This window comes from Gymnogyps californianus, unplaced genomic scaffold, assembly GCF_018139145.2.
Source record: "Gymnogyps californianus isolate 813 unplaced genomic scaffold, ASM1813914v2 HiC_scaffold_34, whole genome shotgun sequence".
Lineage (NCBI taxonomy): Eukaryota > Metazoa > Chordata > Aves > Accipitriformes > Cathartidae > Gymnogyps > Gymnogyps californianus.
Window position 1 is genome coordinate 785,918 of NW_026114224.1, and position 9,645 is coordinate 795,562.

General features: G+C 53.3%; 1 non-coding gene across 1 annotated transcript; it reads right to left on the reverse strand.

Moving 5' to 3' along the window:
• Nucleotides 1–3,610: 3,610 nt before the first annotated feature.
• On the reverse strand, nt 3,611–3,692 carry TRNAS-AGA (transfer RNA serine (anticodon AGA)). The gene has a single exon. It is a non-coding gene; the product is annotated as a tRNA-Ser (tRNA).
• Between the last annotated feature and the right edge of the window lie 5,953 nt (nt 3,693–9,645).

The following is a 9,645-nucleotide window of genomic DNA, read 5'->3' on the forward strand; positions in this document are numbered from 1 at the left end:
TCAAAACTTTTACATACTGTTGAAGGGGATAAAGTTCCTGTATTGCACATGAAATATATGCTAGGGAAGACAGTCTGGGTTACTACTGCCTCAGGCAAAGACAAACCCATTCGTGGGACCTGGATGCACTTGGTGGGTGATGCGGAAGGATGGGGAAGTCCGATGTGTGCCTCAAGGGGATTTGATTTTAGGTGACAATAGCCTATGAATTAAATTGTATAATGTTAATTGCTATATAACCCTGCCACTGTACGTCCTCCCTACTGTAGTTGTTATATGCTGTATCAACGGTATTACAGTAAGAATCACCCAAATTAGTGAAGAATGAACTTCAATAAAACCGAGCAAAGCGCAGTAGTGATGGAACCAGGACTGACTGCAGCATGCAACAATCCAACACTACACTCTCCTCCTGCTGTGCCTAATGCTCTGCCAACTGAGCGGATTTCGCGCCAACCCTCCTGCCCAGACAGACTGTTATGACAGATGGAGCCCAAAGTCATGGACTGAATGAACACAACAGACATTTTAAAGGGACATTTAAATGGACATTTTAAAGACCTAAAGATTAAGGGAATGATATCTGTGTGTATATGTATCAAAAGACACGAAAAGAGGTGGTGATTAATTGAAAATGTATTGGAAAGTGTGGGACCTGAACATGATGTGGATGGTATAGAATAAGGGCTGGATACAGTCCTGGTTTCAGCTAGGACAGAGTTAATGTTCTTCCTAGTAGCTGGTATAGAGCAGTGTTTTGGACTTAGTAGGAAAATAATGTTAATAACACCCTGATGGTTTTAGTTGTTGTTAAGTAGTGTTTATACTCAGTCAAGGATTTTTCAGCTTCTCATGCCCAGCCTGCAAGAAGGCTGGAGGGGCACAAGAAGTTGGGAGGGGACACAGCCAGGAGAGCTGACCCAAACTAGCCAGAGGGATATTCCATACCATATGACGTCATGCCCAGTATATAAACTGGGGGGAGCTGGCTGGGGGGGGTGGATCGCTGCTCGGGCACTAACTGGGCATCGGTGTGCATCACTTGATTTGTATTATTTGTATTTGTATCTAATTCTTCTAGTATTATTATTGTCATTTTATTATTATTATTATCATTATCAATATTTTCTGTCCTTTCGGTCCTATTAAACAGTCTTTATCTCAACCCACGAGGGGTTTTTTTCAATTCTCTCCCCCATCCCACTGGGTGGGCGGAGTGAGCGAGCAGCTGCATGGTGCTTAGTTGCTGGCTGGGGTTAAACCACGACAGGAGGGTAGCTCAAGGGCCTTGCCTTGCCCTTCTCCCACAGCTCCTGCCCATAACCCTGGCTGGGGACTTTCTCTTTGACCGCCCAAGCTGGCTCTGCAGGCACTGAAGGAAACCCCGGAGCGAGGGGGCAGCCTTGTTGCTTGGCAGGGCGGAGAGGAGTGGCTCTCCAGCGAGCTCAGGAGGGCTGCAACCCTGCCCAGAAATCCAGCTCGCACGGGGTGCGGGACTGTACCCAGTGTAAAAGTCAGTTCTTTGCTGGCCAAGGAGGCAGACAAGGACGTTTAGCATAGAATTACCAAGGGAATCCGTAAATCCCTAATTTTAGCTGTGCACATAGCGGTGCCCCAGCCTAACGCGTGGAGGACCCCGATATAGAGGAAAGCAGGGTTTCTAGATGTTTACAATGCAGTTGTGTTGACCAGTCAAATTACTCCTGTTAAGGGGTGGGCTAATCAGTTACTATTGCTCGCGTAAGCACTAGGTGCTTCTCCCGGGCAGGTGGTGTGGACGTATGGTCAGTGGGCTGTTAATCTTCCTGGTTCTAGACCAATGTCCCGTGCAGGCGGAGGGGTTTTCTACTAGATTCAGGTCGATTGCTTTTCTCACCCTGGTTATATACCTGGGTTTTTTTTGAAAGACAAATCTCCTATTGTTCTATTGTCTGTATGGGGTGTTCTCAGCCAGTGAGAGACGGTTTAGGTTGGGTCTTCAGGTCACGTTGACCCTGAGGTAAAAGCTCTTAGTCCTAGGCAGTGTTCCTTCCTGTAAGCAAGTCATACAGCAGTTACTGCCTTGCCTTTCACACCAGCTGCGAGGGCCTTGCCCTGCCCGTGCTGTGCTGCGCTCCCCCCCAGCTCCTGGCTTGTCTTCCCTCCTGGCGCAGCCCTGCCCTTGCTGCTCGCCAACAGCCGAGGGCTGCCCCCGCCACCTTGCAGGGTGCCAAAGAGCCAGAGAAACCCCTCCTCTCCGTGCCTGGCGCCATTCCTGTCCTGCCCAACGCTGCTGGGGGTGGAGGTGGTTCCCAGTCGCCCCAGGGCAGGGCTGGCCCATCCGGACTGGGTGGTGGCCAGTCTTAAATGCTGCCGGATGTGTCCCAGGAAGGCTCTGGGCAGGCTGAGCTGGTAGAACCTCTTGGTGAGGCTGAGGGACGAGGTGGCAGTGCTGAGGCCTGCATGTTTGGGCTTGTGTTTGCTGGTTCCCTGTCCCATCCACACACCAGAGCACGCAGAAAGCAAGGAGAGGAGACAAAAGCAAAAGCGGGATGGAGAGGGCTGGGATGTGGGAGCAGATGTGAGCACGGAGAGTGCGGCCGCAGCCTGCCTGCTGCAGGGGCTATTGCTCAGGGGAGAGCATTTGACTGCAGATCAAGAGGTCCCTGGCTCAGCTCCGGGTCCCCCTTCCACTGCCCCTTTCCTTCTTCATCCGTGCTGCCAACCTCCCTCAGCTTCTCTTTTGCTTGCACTGCTTCCGCCACCCTCAGTGGCATGGCTGCGGGGAACGGACCATGCACCAGCCACTGGCTCTTCTCTCCTTCTCCTTCTCCGGGCTCTCTCTGCATGTGCCCCTCCGAGTTTCCCTTTTCCTTAAGATGCTGAACCACCCAGGCAGGCTACTTGCAGCCCCTCCTCTGCTGCTGCTCTGTGGGGAGCAGCTGGGTATGCGACTGAGAGAAGTCCTCTGGGAAGCCTCCGGGTCTTTTCCATGCCACCCATCAGGGTCTGTGATGGCAGGGGATGGTCTCCTGATGCCGCAGTCACCACCATGGCCTCCTTCGCACTTCCACATCTTTCCCAGAAGAGGAGGAGCCAGGAGAGACCCACCCCTTATCATCTCATTCTTCGGTTAAATTTGGAAAGCCCCCGGGGAAAGGTTGTCCATGTGTGCAAGGGCTGGGGCTGGGTCAGGCAGAATATCCCCAGGACCCCAGGCAAGATCTCAGATCCATGAGGTGTCTTGCCTTCATCTTTAGCAATGAGGACCATGTTGTGCAGGCTCTCTTTGGAGAGGAGCTGCTGTAGTTTCAGGCATAGGGAAGACAGCTGGTGGGGTTGTTCTGCTTGGGATGTCAGGTGAGCTCAGGCTCTTAAGTTCTGCTCAAGAACCAACAACAGTGGACCTCTTTTCATGGCTCATACTTGGCACTGGTCCGTTCTCTTCCCCCTACTTGCCTACCTTGTCAATGGGAGCAGGATTTCCCAAGTGCTGTAGGCAAGGGGGTTTTACCGTCTCCCTGGGCAGCAGGTACAGTGTGGAGCTGAGTCCCACGGCTGCAGCGTGGTCCATTGCAGGGAGCCCAAACAGTGTGGTCCATTGCAGGGAGCCCAAAAGGGGAGTGCGCCCCGTAGTTGGCAGGATTCGAACCTGCGCGGGGAAACCCCAATGGATTTCTAGTCCATCGCCTTCACCACTCGGCCACAACTACCTGCTCCAGCCCTCTCTGCCCTGCCGATCACATGCCCTCTGCAATGACACCCGGCTCCCTGGGACTTTCAGGGCAATGCTCCACTCGAAGCCCTGCACTTGGGACCTGCACTGAGCATGACAGGCACCTGGTGACAGCCTTCCACAGGCCTTGAGAGGCATAGCCCCAGGGGCTACAGCTGCAGCTCTCAGCGCCTTGTCCTCAGCCGCGCACCTGGGATATCTTGCCACAGGGGGATGCTTTCTCTCCCCAGCTGCCATCTCTGCTGCCTCCAGGGAAGAAGGGAAGGCAGCTGTGTGGAGACAACCAGGGTCAGGTGGGCATATTAGACCCCACTTGGCTTCTCAGATTTAGCTGAGGAGGTCTCCAAGCTTGCTGGGAGCACTAGGAGGAGGACACTCCTGCAGGGGAGGTGGTGACCTCCCGGCAGCACCTCCAGCCTCTTGGGGACGTAGGGTGGTGTCAAGCCTTGAACAAAGACCATGACTGCCATGCAGGTTGTTGGTGTGTAGGGGGAATGGTTTGCGAGAGTGGGAGAGATCTATGGCAAGGGCGAGGTAGAGCCTGGCTGAGGAAAAGTCAGGAGGGGCAAAGGGAGAATAAACGGGAGGTGCGGATGACTTAGAGGGAGACTGGAGAGAGCTTGTTTTGGTGGAATAGGTATGTCCAGAGCTTTTTCCCAGCACTGCAAGCATTGTGACATTCTTGAGCATGGACCAAAATATTAAACAATCCACAAAAGCAATAATTTACATCACTAGATGAAAGCAGCTCCGATTCCATTTTGGCTCTGGAGCAGGAAAAATGGCGTTAATGAGTCAGTGGGGACGTGGTAAATTTGGTAGTGCCTGTCTGACACCCTGAAGTTTACCGGAACTGGATGTAACAATGGTCCTGGTGACTAAGAACTGAGACACCCTCATTTCTCTTGCAGCTTATGGCCTGTGGGCCAAGGGAAACGCAAGGAGCCTCTCACAAGTAGACTCTCTACCTAAAGGGGACAAAGCTTCTCGAGTCTCTGATTGCAGGGTTGCTTCAAGAATAAGGCAATGTTCTTTGCTGTGCTGACACTCAAAACCAAGCTGGATGGCGGGGTTGGGGGGGGGGTTGTGTTAGCACAGTATTTACAGACTCCCACTCTGTCATCAGCAGTGCTAGTGTAGGTGGAGTTACAAAGAGGGGGATCGTGATTGCGCATGCTCGATCATGCCCTACTGAAATGCCCACCCTAACCGCATCTTGCAGTCACACTGCCTCCGTCCAGCCATGAAAAGAAGTGCTTTTCTCCTTTCCACGCCATACCCATCCCCTGGAGTTTATTCCCGCAAGACCAAGGAAAGAGAGAAGTGCCATGAATGGTTTTCGTATGATTTTGTGAACAACAGCTGAGAGGACTGAAAAGTTAATTCAAACGGCCTGTATTAACTTTCACAATGCACTGTGACCAGAGGGTCAGGCAAGTCTCTCCAAAGCAATCTCTCCCTCGGATCTCCATAGCCGTGTCCCTTGATGACTTGACCAGGCCCTCACGCATCGTCCAACCAGGGGTCTGGGCTCAGCTTGGGAAGTGGAGAATCTGTTGGAAACCAGGAAATCAATGCGTAGGAGGGTGATCAAAGAGATGCCCGCGTCCTTCCCTGAAAGAGACCCACACCCAAATTGACCTCTTTTGCTCCGTAAGGTCATCCCAGAGGCCAAAGGCCTGGATGGCCTGCTTCTGAGGAGAGGCTCAGGGCAGGGAGCCAAAAGCTCATGGCTCTTTTTCCTGGGTCAGGGATGAGGTGACCCATTCCATGCATTTCAGATTTCAAAGGGACATCGGATCAGTCTCCCGGAGCACCTGGGAGTCATCATGAGGTGGAAGAGTTGGGAAAACCCCTGAACTCCAGGCAAACATGAGTCACCCTGCTATGGACTTCAGTGGACACGCCTGCCTCAGGCGTGCCAGGGATACCAGAGCTCACAGCCCCAGAGTTCTGCTTGCGTCAAGGGCATTTCCACACATTTTAGCACCATCCTGAATCTACGGGGGCTTCTATGCAATCTCCTGCATTTGCTGTCTTCCAAGGCATTGCCTTTTGGTGGTTGCTCAAGGGCTTGTGTGACTCAGGGTAACCCAGAATAATGAAGTTTGGAATGGACCTCTGGAGGTCTTCTGCTCCTGTCCCCTGCTCCGAGCAGACCAGACTTCCCAGGTACCTCAGCAGGCTCTGGGCCTTGTCCTGCTGATTTCTCTTCTCCCATATGGGACTGTGCGGTCTTGATGTTCTGCTTGAACTTACTCAGAGTCTCCTGTGTGTCTACGATGACCCGCTGGGGAGAAAGGTTTCTCAGGGCTAGCCTGAGTGCCTGCACTGAAAGCACTTGAGAGCTGACTTGAGGTGTCCCTCATAGCTGAATTTGACCGTGAGTGGTGGCCGTGCTCACCATGAAGAAGGCCAAGTGGACAAAGGCAATCCGTATTAGGAAAACGCACTCAGAATCTCCTCGTACACTAGCCTGAGACCTCCGAGCTGATTGGCCTTCTGAAGCTGGGACACAGATGAATGGTTTTGATGTTTGGTGGTATGAAGCAGGAGCACAACATTTCAGATGAAAGAGGCAAGGGCTTAATCACCAAGCGAGGCCTTGGCAAGCGGCAGCTGCTAGGTGTTTAGATGCTTCATGATCAAGTAATGTTTGTGGCCCCGCGGGGATCTGGGACACAGCATAAAACCTCCGCTGCTCCGGGCTCTGCATCCTCCTCTCTTGCCTCCCTTTCCTCGAGGAACGAGGTAAGCCTGAGTCCGCTCCATCTCTCCCTGTGGGCTGAGCTGCTGTCATGGTGGCTCCTCAGGTTGATACTTGGGCTGCCTCAGCTTGGCCCTGCAACAGAACTGTTTAAGGGCTGTCACCTCTGTCCCTTTTGGCGGAGGTGGCTGGGGAGGGCTGGGAAGAGGGGGTTTCTTTAAAGCAGAAGGGGATCAATGGGGCTGAGCTGCAGGGACGTCTGCCCACCAGAATGTCTGCCTTTAGCAGATGGTCTCTAACGAAATGGCCAAGTGCCTCCAGTGCCATCTTTATGACAGCAATGTTTGTTCAGGAGATGGGGTATGACCAGTCTTGCCACAGGTGCTTTAAACCCACTGTGCTGGGTCCTATCCTGAAAGCGGTTCAGCCGTCCTGTGCCGTGCAATTCGGAGGGCACGATGAGGGCCGTGGGAACTGTAGGCACACCAGGTGTTTTTAAAAGAAAGTGTGTCCACAGAGAGAGCTGAGGAAAGAAAGACAGACTGATACTGAGGCTCGTGCTCCCTGCCTGCTCTGTGTTTCAGCTTTGCCTCCCTCACCGAGAGATGTCTTGCTTCAGACCCTGTCTCCCAACGCCCTGCGGCGCCTCTGGCCCAACCCCCACTTGCCAGCAGCTGCAGTGAGCCCTGTGTCGCCCGCTGCGCGGACTCGACGGTGGCCATCCAGGCCTCCGCGGTGGTGGTGACCCTGCCGGGCCCCATCCTCACCTCTTTTCCCTCAGAGCACAGCCGTGGGATCCTCTCTGTCAGCTGCTGTTGGGAGCTCCTCAGCGCCGGGGGGGTTCCCATCTCTTCTGGGGGCTCCCTTGGTCTGGGGGGGTCAGGGCTGTGTCTGCCTCCCACCCGCTGCAGTCTGAACTGCTGAAGGCTGGCGGATCATCCCCTTCGTAGCGGGAAGGCAGATGGGAACTCTGCATCAGGAGCATGGCCAGGGCTTGCAGGCGGGCTGCGTGTCCTCATCCCACCTGGCAGGAGGGACCTGTGCCCGCTGCTCCTCGCTGCAGGGCAGGCCTCCGCGTGCTCCTCTGGCTTTGCTTTGCTCTGAGCTCCTTGGACAGACTCGTTCTCTTCTGCTTTGCTGAACCTCCTGCCGACGGGGGGAGGGTGCCGGAGTTAGGGACTGCTCTTGCTGGGCTGGGATTGTCACCAGGTAGAGCAGAATGGGAAAAGGCAAGCGCTTTGTGTGGAGCTTGTCCTTGGGAAATGGGCCATTCTCTGTGCCTCCCTGAACCCTGCAGACGTGTTTCTTGGTCTCTCTTCTGTGCCACTGCATTTCCTCCTTCTCATTAAAGACTTTGTGCAGCATAGCTGGCGACTCGTGGTGCTTTGTTCTCCTCCCCCTCAGTTGGCCAAGCCCTCTGCAAGGCTGTCATGGTTTCAGCCCAGCTGGCAACTGAGCACCACGCGGCCGCTCGCTCACTCCTCCCTGCCCTGGTGGGATGCGGAGGAGAATCGGAAGAAAAGGTAAAACCTCGTCAGTTGAGATAAGGACACTTTAATAGGACAACACAAGGAGAGAAGAAATAACAATAATAGTAACAGAAGAATATATAAGCGAGTGATGCACAATGCAACTGCTCACCATGCTCAGCTTCTTGTGAAAGTTAACTCTCTCCCAGCCGAACCCAGGACAAAGGAAGAGGGCGAATCTGCTCTCTCCCATGACAGTGAGCCTGTCCCCATGCATGGGGCACTGCAAGTTGTGGGTGGAGCTCCTGAACTGAGACCAGAGCACCAAAAACAAGCAAGCAGGCAAGAGAAAGACAGAAAAGCCTCAGAGAAATGGATGGAACAAGAAGCAATGGACAGGGGTGGAAATACAACTAATGCCACACAGTGGTGGTCAAAGATGGGAAACGGTTGCCCAGGGAGGTTGTAGATTCTCCGTCTTTGGAGATGTCCAACATCCAACCAGGCAAGGCCATGAAAAAGGTCCCGTGTATATTCTTCAAGAAGAGAGAAAAAATCCAGTGTTATATGCCAGCTTTGAGCCGGGCGTGGACTGCATGATCTCCACCTCAGGTGTTGAGCCACTGCTGGATGCCCTCATGCAGGAGCAGTCAAGAACAAGGGAGGGAGGGGACAGGGGCCAGCGCTCAGGAAAGCTGCAGAGCTGTGGTGGCACAGGGCAGGCGAAAGGGCACTGATGTCAGTCCCAGGGCTGGAGCACAGGAAAGGAAGGAAGATCAGAGTGCGTTAAACAATTGACCCAACAGCAAGGCAAGGGGATTGTCGTGGTTTAACCCAGTCAGCAACTAAGCACCACGCAGCTGTTTTCCCCTCCCCCTCCCAGTGGGGTGAGGAGGAGGAAAGGAAAGAAAAAAAAGTAAAACTTGTGAGTTGAGATAAGAACAGTTTAATAACTAAAGTAAAATAGAATACTAACAATAGTAATAATGAAATATAATAATAATCGTAATGAAAAGGAATACAACAAAAAAGGAAGGGGGCGGGGGGGGAGAAAAAAACAGTGATGCACAATGCAATTGCTCACCACCCGCTGACCAATGCCCAGTTAGTTCCCGAGCTGCGATCCACGCCTCCCGGCCAACTCCCCCTGTTTATATACGGGCATGACGTTCCATGGTATGGAATACCCCTTGGGCTAGTTCAGGTCAGCTGCCCGCTAGGCTCCCTCCCAGCTCCTTGCACACCTGCTTGCTGGCAGAGCATGGGAAACTGGAAAGTCCTTGGCTTAATAAGCGCTACTTAGCAACAACTAAAACATCAGAGTGTTATCAACATCATTCTCACACTAAATCCAAAACACAGCACTGTACCAGCTACTAAAAAGAAAGTTACCTCTGTCCCAGCCGAAACCAGGACAGGGATAAAGTGTAAGCATGCTGAGGAAAGCCCTGAGGGAGCCAAAACTCGGAGGTCCCACTAAGCTGTGAACGCAGATCACTGGATTCAGAGTCCAGACTGCTCACCATTACACCATGGGACCACCTGGACAGACCCTGTCTTTCCCCTCTGGCCACCCTCGCTGAGCCATATGCTCCTGGCTGAGCCTGGCAGTCTCTCCATCTCCCTGGCCACCACCAAGTGCAGCCTTCCTCCAGGGCCACTGGGCACTCGCTACTCACAGGATCTTTCAAGGGAGTGCCAGAGCTCTTTGCGCAAGCCTGGCATGCCCTCTCGTACAAGACCCAGGCTGGTAA